The sequence below is a fragment of the Schistocerca cancellata genome, chromosome 6, assembly GCF_023864275.1.
Source record: "Schistocerca cancellata isolate TAMUIC-IGC-003103 chromosome 6, iqSchCanc2.1, whole genome shotgun sequence".
Classification (NCBI taxonomy): domain Eukaryota; kingdom Metazoa; phylum Arthropoda; class Insecta; order Orthoptera; family Acrididae; genus Schistocerca; species Schistocerca cancellata.
The window spans coordinates 447,810,299-447,827,350 of NC_064631.1; the positions used below are offsets into that span (position 1 = coordinate 447,810,299).

Consider the following 17,052-nt stretch of genomic DNA (forward strand, 5'->3'; position numbering starts at 1 on the left):
TTCAGTTTCCCACTGATGCACAATTCTTCTGTCAATGAGATGACAGCAAGCAAGGTAATGGCGCATCAATGTACAATATTGTCCCAATATATATTTTTAGCTGCATCGTTTCCCTGTCCAGATACTCAATAAAACACTACCTCTGTGCCTCAATTACTGGAACTGCTGTTAAGTATCATGAATAAGCTGAATCAACTGGTCTACTGGATACATGTGGTGGGCCACCTGTAGCGCACTGTGAGAGCCAGAACAGATGAGAAACCTTGATGTCTCTGAATCCAGTCCAATGCTGTCACAATGCCATAAAACTCTGCATCGTAATTTGTAAATTGTTCCAGAAGGCACACTTGGAAAACCTGATCAGGGAAAACAGCTGAACAACTGAGGGCATTCTCTTACTGGGAACAATATAAATAAAAATGACAAAACTGTCGTACATTTGAAGAAAACAGTTGTATAAACGTAACCTGGAGTACAATTTTCTTGTACTGTGAAAGGCTTAAAATCAATTGCGACTCAGAACACACCAAGGTAGCACTTCATTCCATTCCTGGACGTATTTTGGAGGCCTTGTATATCCAGATCTGTGAGAGAGATGGTGTGAGTTAATGAGCATTTTGCTCTATTTAAGTACATGGCCGAAAGAGTCAGCCCTCACAAATTGTGAAACGAACCATGTCATCCAGGACCGTGTGCCACAAAGAGCGCAGATTAGTCACGAGATGAGGAAATTCATAGGTGTCTACTGTGCTGAATGAGGCCTAAGCACTGTAGTGTGTGAGTGAGACAGACGAGAACCTACATCATAGGGAAACCCGTAGAAGCTGTTTGTGACCAAGAAGGCGTAGCAGTGTTAAATATGGTGGACCTAAGATTGGTCATAAAGGGAAACAGTTATGAAAACTATTTAATTCTGTAGTAACTCAAAGAATGAAGACACAGTAATTTTAATCTACCATCCTTCATAAATTTTCATGGTGATTCCAATAAAACTCTAATATTGATCATATCTATAGTAGATTAGGATTTACTGTTACAATGAAATTAACAAGTTTTGCAACAAAACCTGAATGCTACAATCTGAACGCTTTGGTTGAAAGTGATTTTGCAGCACGACAACACTCGACCCCATGTTGCAAAAAGAGATCAAAACATACTTGGAAACGTTAAAATGGGAAGTCCTACCTCACTGCCGTATTCTCCAGACATTTCTCCCTGTGACTATCACCCGTTTAGATCAATGGCGCATGGCCTAGCTGACCAACACCTCCGATCTCATGAAAAAGTGAAAAATTGGATCGATTTGTGGATCGCTTCAAAAGAAGAACAATTTTTTCGACGCAGGATTCATATAATGCCTGAAATGTGGGAGAAAGTAGTGGCCAGAGATGGAAAATACTTTGAATGATACATGTGTAACCAATTTGTTTCATTAAAGCCTCAAATATTGGGAAAAAACGGTGGAAGCAAAGTTGTACACCTCGCAGAGAACATCTGTAAACAAGAAATTAAGGAACAAAAGGAAAATAAGAGTAGCTTTTGCTTGGTTACAGCGAGGAAAATAAATTTGTAGCTTCTGTGTTTACCGACGATCACATTCACATAAGGCGTTCGAAATCTGCACAAGTTTTCTTGAATGTAAGAATTGCATCGCTCAGTCATCCCTTCATGCGCATGCCAGAAAGTACCTTCGGTATTTTGGATGTGATGTATCATGTTCAACATTTGTCATCTACTTTGGGGTTTTTCCGAACTTTGCAACCCCACATATCTTACACTACTGGCCATTAAAATTGCTACACCAAGAAGAAATGCAGATGATAAACAGGTATTCATTGGACAAATATATCGTACTAGAACTGACATTTGATTATATTTTCACGCAATTTGGGTGCATAGATGCTGAGAAATCAGTAGCCTACCCAGAACAACCACCTCTGGCCTAATAATGGCCTCGATACGCCTGGGCATTGAGTCAAACAGAGCTTGGATGGCGCACGCCGGGTGATACGCCAGTATGGCAATGACGAATACACGCTTCCAATGTGTGATGTCACCAAACACAGATGTGACCATCATGATGCTGTAAACAGAACCTGGATTCATCCGAAAAAAATGAAGTTTTGCCATTCGTGCACCCAGGTTCATCGTTGAGTACACCATCGCAGGCGCTCCTGTCTGTGATACAGCGTCAAGGGAACCGCAGCCATGGACTCCGAGCTGATAGTCCATGCTGCTGCAAACATTGTCCAACTGTTTGTGTAGATGGTTGTTGTCTTTCAAATGTCCCAACTGTTGACTCGGGGATCGAAACGTGGCTACACGATCCGTTACAGCCCTGCGGATAAGATGCCTGTCATCTCGACTGCTAGTGATACGAGGCCGTTGGGATCCAGCACGGCGTTCCGTATTACCCTCCTGAAGCCACCGATCCCATATTCTGCTAACAGTCATTGTATCTCGACCAACGCGAGCAGCAATGTCACGATACGATAAACCACAATCGCGACAGGCTACAATCTGACCTTTATCAAAGTCGGAAACATGATGGTACGCATTTCTCCTCCTTACACAAGGTATCACAACAATGTTTCACCAGGCAACGTCGGTCAACTGCTGTTTGTGTATGAGAATTTGGTTGGAAACTTTCCTCGTGTCAGCACGTTGTAGGTGTCGCCACTGGCTCCAACCTTGTGTGAATGCTCTGAAAAGCTAATCATTTGCATATCATCAGCATCTTCTTCCTTTCGGTTAAATTTCGCTTCTGTAGCATGTCATGTTCGTGGTGTAGCAATTTTAATGGCCAGTACTGTATATTAAACTACTTGTATCAGCCTCATCTATGTCGCTTCGGGGTTTTTTAAACATTAATAAGAACACCCTCTATAATGAGCAAATGATAAGCTGATTCAGGAGAAAGACAGTTTAGTTCAGTAGTGATTTAAGTATAAATTTCATAAACTTATCAGCAAACAACTTCGTTGCGCACTCGACTGGCTGTGTAGCTTAAGTGGCATGTACCTGATCTGTGAGTCAGGGTTTCCATATTTGACCCATGTAACACGAAGTTTATTTTACATACTTCAAATTCAGGTGCAAGTTAATCATACAGCATTTATGTGAAAGTAAATTTTTCTCAAATATTTGTGTCTGAACACACTGTTTTTCTCCGAAAGTTGTGAATTACATATATATATCTTGCACATTTTGTTCGTTTTCTGTGCTGGATATATCCTTCATGTAGTGAAGGGTGCATAAAAACCCCCACAAAGACTGAGCCTAAATTGAATTTTCCAGACCGTGTTTCCTCCTTGAATATCATGTAACTGATCTCCTGGGTCTATCGTATTCATTTGTATATGTTATAGTCACCACCGAACGACAATGTGTAATAGTTGTTCGTCCACAACAGTCAGGGTAATTTCATTTGGATGTTATTTTGTTGTTATGTAATAAGTTATCTATCACATCCTACACCATATCAGCTTTTTTTCTTTTCTTTTAAGTTCATAAATCGTAGTGGAGGCCTGTTCAGTTTGCTTCAGTGTCGTCGTGGTGTTCCCTCTCTGTAGTATTCAGCCTTTTCTCCATCGACATCTACGTCTGCATTATTACTCTGCAATTCACATTTAAGTGCCTGGTAGAGGGTCCATCGAACCACTTTTAAGCTACTTCTCTACTGTTCTAATTTGGAACAGTGCGCGGGGAAAAATGAACACTTTAATTCCTTCCGTGAGAACTCCGATTTCTCTTATTTTATTACAATGATTATTTCCCCGTATATAAGTGGGTGCCAACAAAATATTTTCACTCTCTGAGGAGAAAGTTGGTGACTCAAATTTCATGAGAGGGTCCTCCGCAACGAAAAACGCCTTTTTTATAATGACTGCAGCACCAATTCATGTATCTCATCTGTGTCACACTTTCTCGCCTCTTTCGTGCTAGTTCAAAAAGGGCTGCCATTCTTTGAACTTTATCGATGTCCTCCGTCAGTTCTATCTGATGCAGATCCTACATCGTGCAGCAATGTTCCGGAAGAGGGTGGACAAACGTAGTGTAAGTAGCTCTTTCATAGACCTGTTATATTTTCCAAGTGTTCTGCCAAAAAAGCACAGTCTTTGATTTGCTTTCTCCACAACATTATCTACATGATCATTCCAGCTTAAATTATTCGTAACAGTAATACCCAAGTATTTAGTTGAGCCTACGGCCTTTAGGTTTGTGTGATTGATCATGTAACTGAAATTTTGCGGATTCTTTTTAGCACTCATGTGGATGACTTCACACTTCTAATGGTTTAGAGTCAATTGCACTAAGATCATGCTCTGTATTTGGTGGGACCAGCTCGGTGTCGTGTACTATGACGTGTTAAAACCAAGTGAAACCATCACAGATGCTCGTTATCGAACACAATTAATGCATTTCAGCAGAGCATTAAAAGACAAACGGCCGCAATACAGCGAGAGGCATGATAAAGTGATTTTGCAGTGCGACAACGCTCAACCCCACGTTACAAGTGTTCAAAACGTACTTGGAAACATTAAAATGAGAAGTTCTACCCCACCTGCCATATTCTCCAGACATTGTTCCCTCTGAATATCACCTGTTTAGATCAATGGCGCATGACCTAGCTGACCAACACTTCCGATTTCATTAAGAAGTCAAAAATTGGATCGATTTGTGGATCGCTTCAAAAGAAGAACAATTTTTTCGACACGGGATTCGAACACTGCCTGAAAGATGGGAGAAAGTAGTGGCCAGCAATGGAGAATACTTTGAATGATACATGTGTAACCAATTTGTTTCATGAAAGCCTCAAATATTGGGGAAAAAACGGCGGAAGCAAAGTTGCACACCTTGTACTTATTATGTAATTGATATTATTGTTACTTTATGTAGAACATGAAAGAGGTCAAGCTTTCATTATTTAAATATGTTAAAATGTAAAATAATGTAGAATAAGCTGTAGCGAATCAGATGGACAGCTTCAGGGAAGGTAACTGCACTAGTCAGTTGAGCAATGGTGTTCGGCACCCGAGAGATGCGGCCGGAGACAGGCAGAAAGACAGTGCTGGTGGAGACGTGAAAGCGGACGGTCGGTCTTTAGGTAGCTAGGAAGTGAAACGACTTAGAAAATTTCGCGTCGTGTGGTATCACAGGACATAGTCCCTGAGCAGTGAGCAGTCATGAGCCTGGTGTGACTAACTTTTCGTGTAAATATCGAGGTGGAGTATTGGACTTGGGTTTCACGATGAGATTCTGAATGTGTCAATGGATATGCGCTCGAGTGTAATAGTAATTCTAAATATGACCATTTTTACAATTAGTTTGCTTTCTGAATAAACGTTATTTTAACCAAATCACAACTGTATGGCCTACATCATTTAAGGTTGTTAATTTAGTTCCCGATATTATTATTACTGTTGCTATATGTTATATTAATGTTGTATTTTTATACAATTTCCCAAACTTGCCATCAGCCAGACAGTTTAACCAAAAGGTCACAAGTGTCTAATTTAGACATGTAATGCCACACGTACGGTTCAACCCCTAGACGAGTTTGAGCCAAGACACTTTGACACAGAGGAACTGCATGTGAGCCTGAACATCTTTGGGTTGTTAGCTCACAATGGTAGCACATATCTCGAATGGCATGGTTGCATGGACTGTTTCCTGAACATCCGCTCAAAGTTGGATGACCTGCCGCACTAAATGCCCATGACTACACAACACTTAGATATTCCGGGTCTGTCATGCCAGAAGGAGGTACTGCCGAATCTGGAGAGTGGTTGGACAGCCTCTGCACACAGACTCTAAACTGAGCTGGTCCAAAAGACTCCAGTCAATACCTGAATTCCCTTATGGTGCTCAGTGTCTAACATCTCAAGTTAGGAAATAAAGGCTGATCCACAAATCATGCTGTCATAAGCTAACCATGATCTGAGAAAAGCCCTACAAAACTGAAGCAGGCAGTACCTGTTATCTCTACATGCCATTCACTGAGGCACTTCAAAATATTCAACTGTTTGAAGCCCTGTGTTTGCAGGTCTTTCAGTTGTGGGGCACAGATTAATTTCAAGTCAAGTATTTGATCCAAAAAGAGTGTATTGTCCTTACAATTCAAAACAGTGTTCCCACTGTGAGTCCCAATGTGTGAAAACTGTGCTGAGCATGGTTAAATTTGACCTAAGCAGTCTTCACCAGAGAGAACCTTGCATGAAATCTGCTGTATTTGGTCTCCAAATCGTGCAGTGGCAGTACACTGATTAACTGAAGTCATTGATTCCTTACAAAAAGTCCACTTCTGTTCTTTTGTCACTTGCCTTGCTTGTGGTCTCTCTGACCTGAAGGCATGAACATTTTCTGTAGCTGAGTAGTATTTAAACTTCTGCGAAGCTGCTTGCTGAGCAACATTTTTCATTCCACCAAGGGACAGGCCATGGTCTAAGGTAATTGCTAGACAGGGGAATGGTATCGGTGGCAACTCTTTGGATCACACAGGTGACACAGTCCACCACTTCCTGGGCACATTTCTGTTGTTCAAAGACAGCCTGCTGACAGTATTGCAACCTATTTGCCTCTTGGAGCATACATTTCTGCAGTCTGCTGGCTGCCACTGTCCAAGTCAACAGGTGGATCCACACCAGAAAGTGGTGACTGGAATGCAAACCTGTGGCCACTACTCACTGAACTAAGTATGCAATGACTGGGAAGCAAAAATGGCTGAATATGACCCTGTAGTTGTAGGAAAGAGTGTCATCAGACAAGAGTTTGGGAGGCAAATACTCTCCAAACGGGTGCTCAATAATTTGATCCCTGGAGCTCTGGTAGCCAAGCCCCATAGCCTACAGTGGGCACTCACGACACCCATGAGGAAGAATGGATGTGGGACTGTCCAGAAGAGGTCTGGCAGGGGATCTGCATTCAATGGATTATCAGGTGGAAGATATAAAAAACACACAGTGGTCACTGGTGTGAGAACTTTTACTGCAACTGCTTTTGTGGACATGATAAGAGGGACAGGAGAGGACCGGCATTTGTCATCAACAAAAACAGACAACACACCCTTACCCCTGTCTCCAATAAGAACATCCTTCCTGAAGGGGTGGTAATGTCCTAACTAAAGTGTGTTGGGGACATCAACATGAGTTTCCTGTAAGCAGATGCCAAACAGACTCTCGTAGGCCAGGAGCTGTAATTTTCCAAATGGGATCGGTATCCCTTGAAGTTCCACTGCAAAATAGAAGTCCCTGTGCAAGCCATTGATTAGCAATGGTTGTCTTCGTCTTCCTCCCTCAGAGCTGGGGTCTTAAACTGGAGGTCAGGGGAAACATTAGACTGTGCCCAGTTCTCCAATTCCTTCATTTGGACATCGGTATCCTCGACCGTAAAATCATGGTTTGAAAGGGAGAGTGCTCACAATGTAATAGTTTAGCTGCCACTGTGACGAAGCAAGCCAGGATAATTTTACTTCCCCTCTTGTTTTGCCATCTGCCTCCTTAAATTTCATTTTTTCATGTCTGACTAATTACCACGAACATATGCGAGTATAATCTGCAATTCCATAAAAGAGAAAGGTTGGTCCTTAGTTTCAAAGAATATAACACCAGAACTAACTTTGTGTTTAGTTTTATGTATGTAATTGATTTTCTAACTTATTTTGACTATTCCTAGTTAGTCTTGTGTTATGTCCGCCCCCAGTAGCCGAGTGGTCAGCATGACAGACTGTCAATCCTAAGGGCCCGGGTTCGATTCCCGACTGTTTTCGGAGATTTTCTCCACCCAGGGACTCGGTGTTGTGTTGTCCTAATCATAATTTCATCCCCATCTATGCGCAAGTTTCCGAAGTGGAGTCAAATCGAGAGACTTGCACCCAGCAAACAGTCTACCTGATGGGAGGCCCTAGTCACACGACATTTACTGTATCTTTTGTTATGGGGTAAATCAGTAATTGTTTTGTAACTTAAATTCTATTGTTGATGTATAGACAAATATAAATTCTATAATAATTATAAATGTTTGGAGGACGAAACACTAGTAATATTAAAATATCTATTTGGCTCTCTTCGAAAACATGTTAGCAAAACCAACCCTTCATTAATTCCAAAGTAATTAACAGTTTTGTTGAAAGTAGTGTTTGCATAACAATATTTGTTAATTTCACGATTTAAACAAATAATTCGGCATAACCTTGTAGTATAAGAAACTGTGAAGAAGATAGAAGTTTTCAATGTATTCAGTTGATTTAATGAGTTAAGTTTTAATTGTAATTTCTGTAAATTAAACTTCGAACAATTTGTAGTTACAGCACTTATTATTGAGAGGCTATATAAGCACCCAATTTTTGGTCCCGAGGCAGTCAGTCCACGGCCGAGTTTCAGACGAGGAATGTGTATTGGTTAGATCAACAAAAATGCATCCGTGAAATAAGTGTAACACAATTAGGCCATCTGTTAAAACACTGACAGTGACTGTTTCCAAACATACCTTTTTATTCTTCAAGAAATGTGAACTATATGGTTAGGTTTTACTTCCCATAGATGTTCAATAGTAAACTATTGTAGAAGTATTGTAGAAGTATGCAAACTATTAATTAGGCTTATCAAAAGTTAAACAACAGTGCACTGGCCACATAACTGTATGTTATTGGGGGGTTGTGGACAGTGAAAGTAAAAGACTGTGAAACACAACAGTGCATCTGTCAGCTACATCAATAGCACTAAACTTTAGTTGCACTTCCACCATCTATTTTTTTTCAGCCAATATGTCGATACCGAGAACAACAAACAAAGAAACAATGAAGCAGAATTGTCACATGTTGTGCCCTGGGTGAGAACTATTGTATGTGGGCACAATAAACTAAAACTCATGAAAATTGACAGTGAAGTGTGAACCCAAGTGGTTTACAGTACAGTTTTAAATGGAGCAGATGATACAATCAGCACTGGGGTTTCATAAAGAAGAAGGTGCGGCAGCCTATCAGTGAGTGGATTCTATGGAAGCAGCCATTGAGTACAGGAGCAGCCAATCAGCACGCAGGTGGACACCGCTGACCGGAGATAAATAAGACGCCTGGATGACAGAATTACAACTTGCCACAGCCATGCCGATCCAGACGATAACTGCAAGAACCACAGAAGAGTAGAAGCAGATGAGTGATTAAAAACAAGGTAATTCATTGCAAAAGCTGTTTTGTATTAAGTAATACATAATGAGCGACCTTAACGAACAAGATTGTGCGTTGGGAGACAAGCGACAACAGGAGACTGGTTCTGTAGACAATAGAGATTATAAATCACACATGAATGTATCTTTGAATGATGGGAACGAAAGTCCTATTGTAGAAGAAATGATAAAAGCATCATCTACATGATGTGATGATGTGAGCAAAATGAACAAAAACAGTACTGAAGTGGGTGAGATCATTAAGGTTAAGGAGGAAGAATCTAGTAGCGAAATTCATCAAGGGCAGAAGTTTATGGCAAACGGAAATATGGAACGATGTTAAGGCAAATTATGAGTAATTTGAGTATGAAAGAAGACATTAGTAGGGTGGAAAATAACACCAGTGGTATGAAAGTAGACATTAGTAGTATAAAAACTGACATGACTATCCTAAAAGTTTAACTGAAGAAAGAAATTAAAAAGGAAATTAAGGTAGGTAGCACTAATCTTTCAGAAATAAATAAGAAGTTTGATGCGGTAGTTAAAGATTGTAATAACACTAATGAGAAATTAACAATGAGTCATAAAAGTGTGGAAGAGAGAAAGAAGCTTTGTGATGACAACAGTAGGAAGGTGGAGGTTTCCAAGATACAATGTGCAGAAAACAGGGTTTAACTTGAGAACCAAATTCATCAGATTAAAAATTATTTAGAAACTGGGGTAGAGACCAAGTGTGCAGTAGTGGTAGATGAAACACTGGTAAAAGTAAATGAAAATGTAGTTTCAAAATGGACTGAAATGGCGAGAAAGGTGGAAAAGGTACAAAATCTAAAGCATAGAGAAAAATGACAGTGGGTCTGATAATCATTTTGGTAAGCAGGAGGATAGCTTTTCCAGGGAAAGGATTAATGAGGATTTGTTGTAGAGACAAGATCGCATGGTAAGTAAAAAGGAAGTAGGTCATCCTGAAATAAAAGCAGGTATAGAAGGTATACATGGTAAGTATTTACTGGACATTGGTAGTCATTTGAATGGCATGTCACAGGCATTTTTTGAAGCTATTAGGAACATTGAGAGTATAGAAGTGATGCACGTTTCCGGAATAAAAATTATTGGTGCTACTTGTAACCTATCAAAGAGTGTGAAACAAGAGGTACTATTAAATGTAGAATTGGCAGGGCACTTCCACCCCCTATTTTGTCAGCCAGTAAGTTGACACAGAGGACAACAAATGAAAAAACAAAGAAGGCGAATTGTCACCCACCTTCTTTGATTTTGAATCACTCTTTGTGAAACTTTCCTCACATATGTGATGATTTTGTTGAATATATCTAAAAACAAAGATGATGTAACTTACGAAACGAAAGTGCTGGCATGTTGATAAACACACAAACAAACACAAACATACACACAAAATTCAAGCTTTCACAACCAACGGTTGCTTCATCAGGAAAGAGGGAAGGAGAGGGAAAGACGAAAGGATGTAGGTTTTAAGGGAGAGGGTAAGGAGTCATTCCAATCTCGGGAGCGGAAAGACTTACCTTAGGGGGAAAAAAAGGACAGGTATACACTCGGGCGCACACACACACACACACACACACACACACACACACACACACACACATATGAATAGGTAGAGATGATGGCTTAGTGGGCCTCTGATTATGTACAGTGGTATATGGCTAAGATTTCAAGCCCATTGTTGACAGCTTCTGAATGGTTTCAGGGTCGACTGTAATCCCTCTACCCACATTCCCCCAAAGTTACACTGACAAGTGCGTGTACTCTAACTCAAATCTGTGATCTTTGTTTGTGTTGATGCCCCATACTTGGCAACTGCCTTCTTAAGGATGGTCGAAAATGAAATAGTAAATATTGAAGGTTGCATAGCTTAGGAAGCTTCTTTTTAGCCTTGTCATATGGTGTGCACCTCGTAACTTTCAACTCCCGAAGGTTCTTACCTCATTATAAGCCTTGCACTTTCCGAAAGCAAATTGTATGTTTTGGAGAAAGTGTACAAGAGTCATCCAATTTGTGAGCTGAACCTGCACTATTTTCACACAAAGCCCTCCCATTACATATCATAGGTGTATGATCAAATCTTTGACATCTGCAGTTATTGGGTTGGAAACAAACTGTTGGATGTAGCATGCAAGATTGTGCTCACATAATTCCGGTGTGTTGATGGCTGGAATAAATTCTTCAGTTTTTTCTTCCACTGTGTCACTGAATCTTCTCATTTAGTTCCCCACTTCCATGACACCCATGTTTTTCAATTCTTCATGTAACTTCGCAGGGTCTCTCCATTATTTAGGAGCAGGTAGCAATGTGTTTACACAAGTTAAGGGTGTTATGCAACTCAATCACAACAGGGTAGTTGCCTAATATTTCAGAAGCTTATACACTTTGTGTGATGTAGCAGTTTCTTATAGAAGTCTTCCATTATGAAGCTTCCCCCCCCCCCCCCCCCCCCAGGACTCAGAAACACCTTGTAAATACACAAAGGGAAGATCTTCTCAAAGACTCTGGCACACTAGTGCTCTGTTACTATAATTCTGAGACTTCTTTTCCAACGGACTGATCAACTGAGCTCACTTTCACGGCACTACCTGTCTCGTCAGAGGTAGGTGTGAACTGAGGTTGTTCCAAAAATATCTATACTCTGTGAAACACTGTGAAGTGGAGATGGCACATCCCACTTTATCAGTTATTGGGGCTTTTCCCTTCCCATTCACATGTGGAGCTTGGGAAGAATGATTGTATAAATGTGTCTGTGCTTGCTGCAATTAACCTAAACTTGTCCTTGCGATCCCTTTGGGAATGTTATTTAGAGGGTTGAAATATATTTCTTGAGCCATCACTTACAGCCAGTTCTTGAAACTTTGCTAGCAGATTTTCTCATGATAGTGGACATCTACCTTCATGTGTTTGCCCGTTAAGATCTATCTACGTGTCTGCAACAATCTCCTATTAGTCAAACAAATGTGTGCCCATTCACATTGTACTTCTCTGTATACATTCAATATCTCCTGTTAGTCCTATATGGTACAGGTACCACACACTTTAGCAAATATTCTAGGTTGTGTCACATATGTGGTTAGTAAGCAATCCCCTTTGTAGACTAGTTGCATTTCCCTAGAATTCTACCAATAAACCGAAGTCTCTAGTCTCTACCTGTTTTACCCATGACTAAGTCTATGTGAGCGTTCCCTGCCATGTCCCTACTAAGTTTTACACACAGGAATTTGTACGAGTTTATTGTTCTTGCTGTGTATCACTGATATTATTTTCACAGGATATTGTTTTTTTGTTTAGTGAAGTGCACAGTTTTGCATTTCTGAACATTTAAAGCTAGTTGCCCAATCTTTGTATCACTTTGAAATCTTACCGAGGTCTGACTGAATATTTGTGCAGCTTTGTTCAGACTGTACTTCATTGTAGGTAACTGCATCATCTTAAAAAGTTACCATACACAGTTGGTTTGATAAGCCTGGTAAATTTCTGTGAAAGAATGGAATATTTTTATTGTTCCTTCATGGTTGGTAAGCTTGATTATTCCAAGGACTGTATACAAAAGTTCAATAATGTACAGTATAGAATTCACTGTTGACAGCCATCTGAGTTGGTCAGCGAGTTGACTGCGATTGAAAATAGAAAAACTGAGTTTGATACTGTTATCAAGCATTTTTATTTGAAGAGTTGGACTGCTACACAAATCAAAACAGAACTGGATGAAGTTCACACATACTGTGCACCATCTTTGAAAATCATTTACTTTTGGATTAAAGAATTTAAATGTTCTCGGATAAGCACCAAAGACAAAGTGCGCCCCCGTTGTTCACATGAGGTCATCATAAAGGAAACCATTGACAAAATCCACGATATGGTAATGCAAGACCACAAATTATAATTGTTGAGACTGTGGGCATCTCAACTGAGGATGTGCACAATATTCTGCATGAGAATTGGCTATCACGAAGCTGTGTGTGGGGTGAGAGTGAAGAAAGCTCACAGTCGACTAAAACATTTGAACACAAATTTACGCAATGTTTAATCAGTCTGCAAGACTTTTTGCACCAATTTCTGACTGCTGATGAAACCTGGATTCACCTTTACACAGCAGAGTTAAAAATGGAAGTCAAAACCGTGGATACAGACCAGTGAAAGTGCGCCAAAGAAGGCCAAGACCATTTTGTCACAAGGTAATGTGCTGGCCACTGTTTTTTGTAATTCCCGAGGGATAATTCTCAAATTACTTGGACAAAGGCAAGGCCATAACTGGGACTCTATTATGCTTCATTGTTTGATTGATTGAAATTTGTACTGGCTGATAAGAAAAAATAATAATAAAGCTTGGCATACAAAAAGTGCTCTTTCACCCAGATAATTCAACATCCCACAAATCGGCAATAACAATGTTAAAAGTGCATGAATCGGGCTTCAAATGGGTCCTCATCCACCCCATCCACCAGACTTTGTCCCAAGTTACGTTTTACTGTTCCGTAACTTGAAACTTTGGCTTGCTTGAAGAATTTTTCCATCAAAAGAGGAAGTGATAGTTGCAGTCAATGAGAATTTTGTGAATTTGACAGAACCTATTGTTTTGATGGGATGAAAAAGCTGGAGGATTGCTCGACAAAATGCATATTCCTGAAAAGAGACTGTCAAAAATTAAGTTGTGTTGTTTAAGAAACAAAACATTTTTGCTTGCTTTTTTATCAGACTTATCAAACCACCCTCATAAATATTATCAATAGGGGATTCCATGAGCCATTAGGGAACCAAATGACAACACAGGCAGAACTGTACATGACTGAGCAAGCCTTGAATAGGTGGGCGACTGCAGGTGCCCCCGAGTTTGCCCACGAAAGACTGTTTTCCCTCAACAGCTATTCATGCCATTAGCACATGTCACACGTTTTTTATATAGGGCTGTGTACCTTCTTCGTAGCCCAGGCAGTGAAGTTAAGGCCCCCACTGTCCAAAAAGCACAACATTCCACAGCCATGCCTAGTGATGAACCTGATCTCCGCCCTGAGTTAATGGTATGAAAGGTCTGATGGTGCTGGCCAGTCCCCAGCTCTGGAAAACCAAGATCATCATGCCCCTTGCAATCTATGACTGGTGGTGTACCCTGTTAAAAAACACAGCTCTCATTTCTGTTAGTTGAGGGACACTCTTCATCAGTCCCCACTGCTGATGCCTGTCCAGCTTGGGTAATCCTGCCAGTAGCTATGGTACTGTAGGGATAACCCTCAGCATCATAGAGGCACACAAAACCCTCCCGACCAGCACTGAAGATGCCTACGATAAGGCAGTATCCCTGGGAGGGTTCTCATAGTGTTTCTGTCTCTGCTGTGAGATCACCAACACACTTCTGGTCCAGCTAGCATTGATGCCTGACAGCCCAAACATCAGGTCACCTTCTCCACAAGACTGCCAACGTGGAACAAGCCACTACACCATGATCCAAGTTATGAACTGAGGTCATCCTAGCTCTGCACTGCAGGAGTCTCATGCAGTCAAAGACATGCCTCAGCCATCAGTTCAGCGTTCACCATCCTGATATCACTGCTGTACCCCGCTATGATATCAGGATGGTGAACCCCAGATAATGCAATGTAGTCAAATTAAATCAGGTGATGCTGAGGGAATTAGATTAGGAAATGAGACATTTAAAAGTAGTAGACGAGTTTGGTTATTTGGGGAGCAAAATAACTGATGATGGTTGAAGTAGAGAGGATAGAAAATGTAGACTGGCAATGCCAAGAAAAGTGTTTCTGAAGAAGAGAAATTTGTTGACACTGAGTATGGATTTAAGTGTCAGGCAGTCTTTTCTGAAAGTATTTGTATGGAGTGTAGCCATGTGTGGAAGTGAAACATGAATGATAAATAGTTTAGACTAGAAGAGGATAGAAGCTTTCAAAATGAGGTGCTACAGAAGAATGTTGAAGATTAGATAGGTAGATCATGTAACTAATGAGGAGGTACTGAATAGAATTGGGGAGAAGAGGAATTTGTGGCACAACTTGACTAGAAGAAGGGAATGGTTGATAGGACACGTACTGAGGCACCAAGGAATCATCAATTCAGTACTGGAGGGAAGTGTAGAGAGTAAAAATCATAGAGGGAGACCAAGGCATGAATACACTAAACAGATTCAGAAGGATGTAGGTTGCAGTTCTTACTCGTAGATGAAGAAGCTTGCACGGGCTAGAGTAGCATGAAGAGCTGCATCAAACCAGTCTCAGGACTGAAGACCACCACCACCACCACCACCACCACCACCACCACCACAATAACAACAACAACAACAACAACAACAACAACAGCCCCGCTAGGTTGGCCACTGGTCTGCTCCACTCCAGTCAACTGAGCTGAGACACTGCCACCACCCTGACTCAGCAACAGCCAGCCACTTAGAGTGTGCTGCTAACCAAGGCCCCATGTTAACAGGCTGCTACTTCAGAAAATATTTGCAGCAGTGTGTCTACACTGAGAAATGGTTGCTGGGTCCACTGCCTGTCAGTTTCTTACTGCAGTGCACTGCACTACATCCGTTTATGGTTAACAATAAAGAACTTAGACAACTTTTGGCTGCCCGTATTATTTATGCCTCCACATACCTCCAGGAGAGAATCATTTGTCTACATCTACACCAACATATATACTCCGCTAGCCACAAAGCGGTGTATGGCGGAGGGCACAATTTGCGCCAATGTCATATTTGCCCCCCTCTGTTCCACTCGCGGATCATGCGAGGGAAAAACGACTGTCTGAACGGCTCAGTACAAGCTCTAATTTCCCTTATCTTTGAATGGTGATCATTGCGCGATTTGAAAGTTGGTGGTAAGAATATATGCTCTACATTCTCGGTGAAGATTGGATTTCGGAATTTAGTAAGCAGCCCCTTCCGTTTAGCACGTCGTCTGTCTGCAAGTGTTTCCCACTTCAAACTTTCTATGAGATTTGTAACTCTCTCGCGATGGCTAAATGTACCAGTCATGAATCTTGCCGCTCTTCTTTGGATCTTCTCAATCTCTTGAATCAGACCCAACTGGTAAGGGTCCCATACAGACGAACAATACTCTAAGACTGGATGAACTAACGTATTGTAAGCAATTTCCTTTGTTGAAGGACTGCATCGCTTCAGGATTCTACCAATAAACCGCAATCTAGAGTTCGCCTTGCCCGATACTTGGGTAATCTGATCATTCCATTTGAGATCATTTCGAATAGTCACATGCAGATACTTGATGGATGTTACCGCTTCCAAAGACTGGGCATTTATTTTGTGCACTTACATTAATGGGGATTTTCACCTTGTTATACGCAGTATGTTACACTCACTAATATTGAGAGATGACTGCCAGTAATTACACCAAGCATTTATATTCTGCAAATCCTCACTGATTTGTTCACAACTTTTGTGTGATACAACTTTTCTGTAGACTACAGCATCATCAGCATTCGTCCACTCAGTTCTCCCCAACACTATTACATTACCTTCAGAATTTCAAGGAGTATATTCCAGTTCACATTGCCAGTAGCTATCTCTAAATTTAAAGAGGCTTTGAGTGTAGGCTTGCCTTTTCCTCCAACCTATCTTTTAAAGTAAGTCATAGGATCACTGTCGCCTTGCACAGTCATATGTCTACACAACGGTGGTGGTGGTGGTGGTTAGTGTTTAACGTCCCGTCGACAACGAGGTCATTAGAGACGGAGCGCAAGCTCGGATTAGTGAAGGATTGGGAAGGAAATCGGCCGTGCCCTTTCAAAGGAACCATCCCGGCATTTGCCTGAAACGATTTAGGGAAATCACGGAAAACCTAAATCAGGATGGCCGGAGACGGGATTGAACCGTCGTCCTCCCGAATGCGAGTCCAG

At 41.1% G+C, this 17,052-nt stretch overlaps 1 protein-coding gene across 1 annotated transcript in view; it reads right to left on the bottom strand.

The window, feature by feature from the left end:
* LOC126190810 (nucleoporin SEH1) overlaps nucleotides 1–17,052 on the bottom strand; it is a 180,354-nt gene that overhangs the window by 130,697 nt on the left and 32,605 nt on the right. The gene's annotated exons all lie outside the window — the stretch shown is intronic.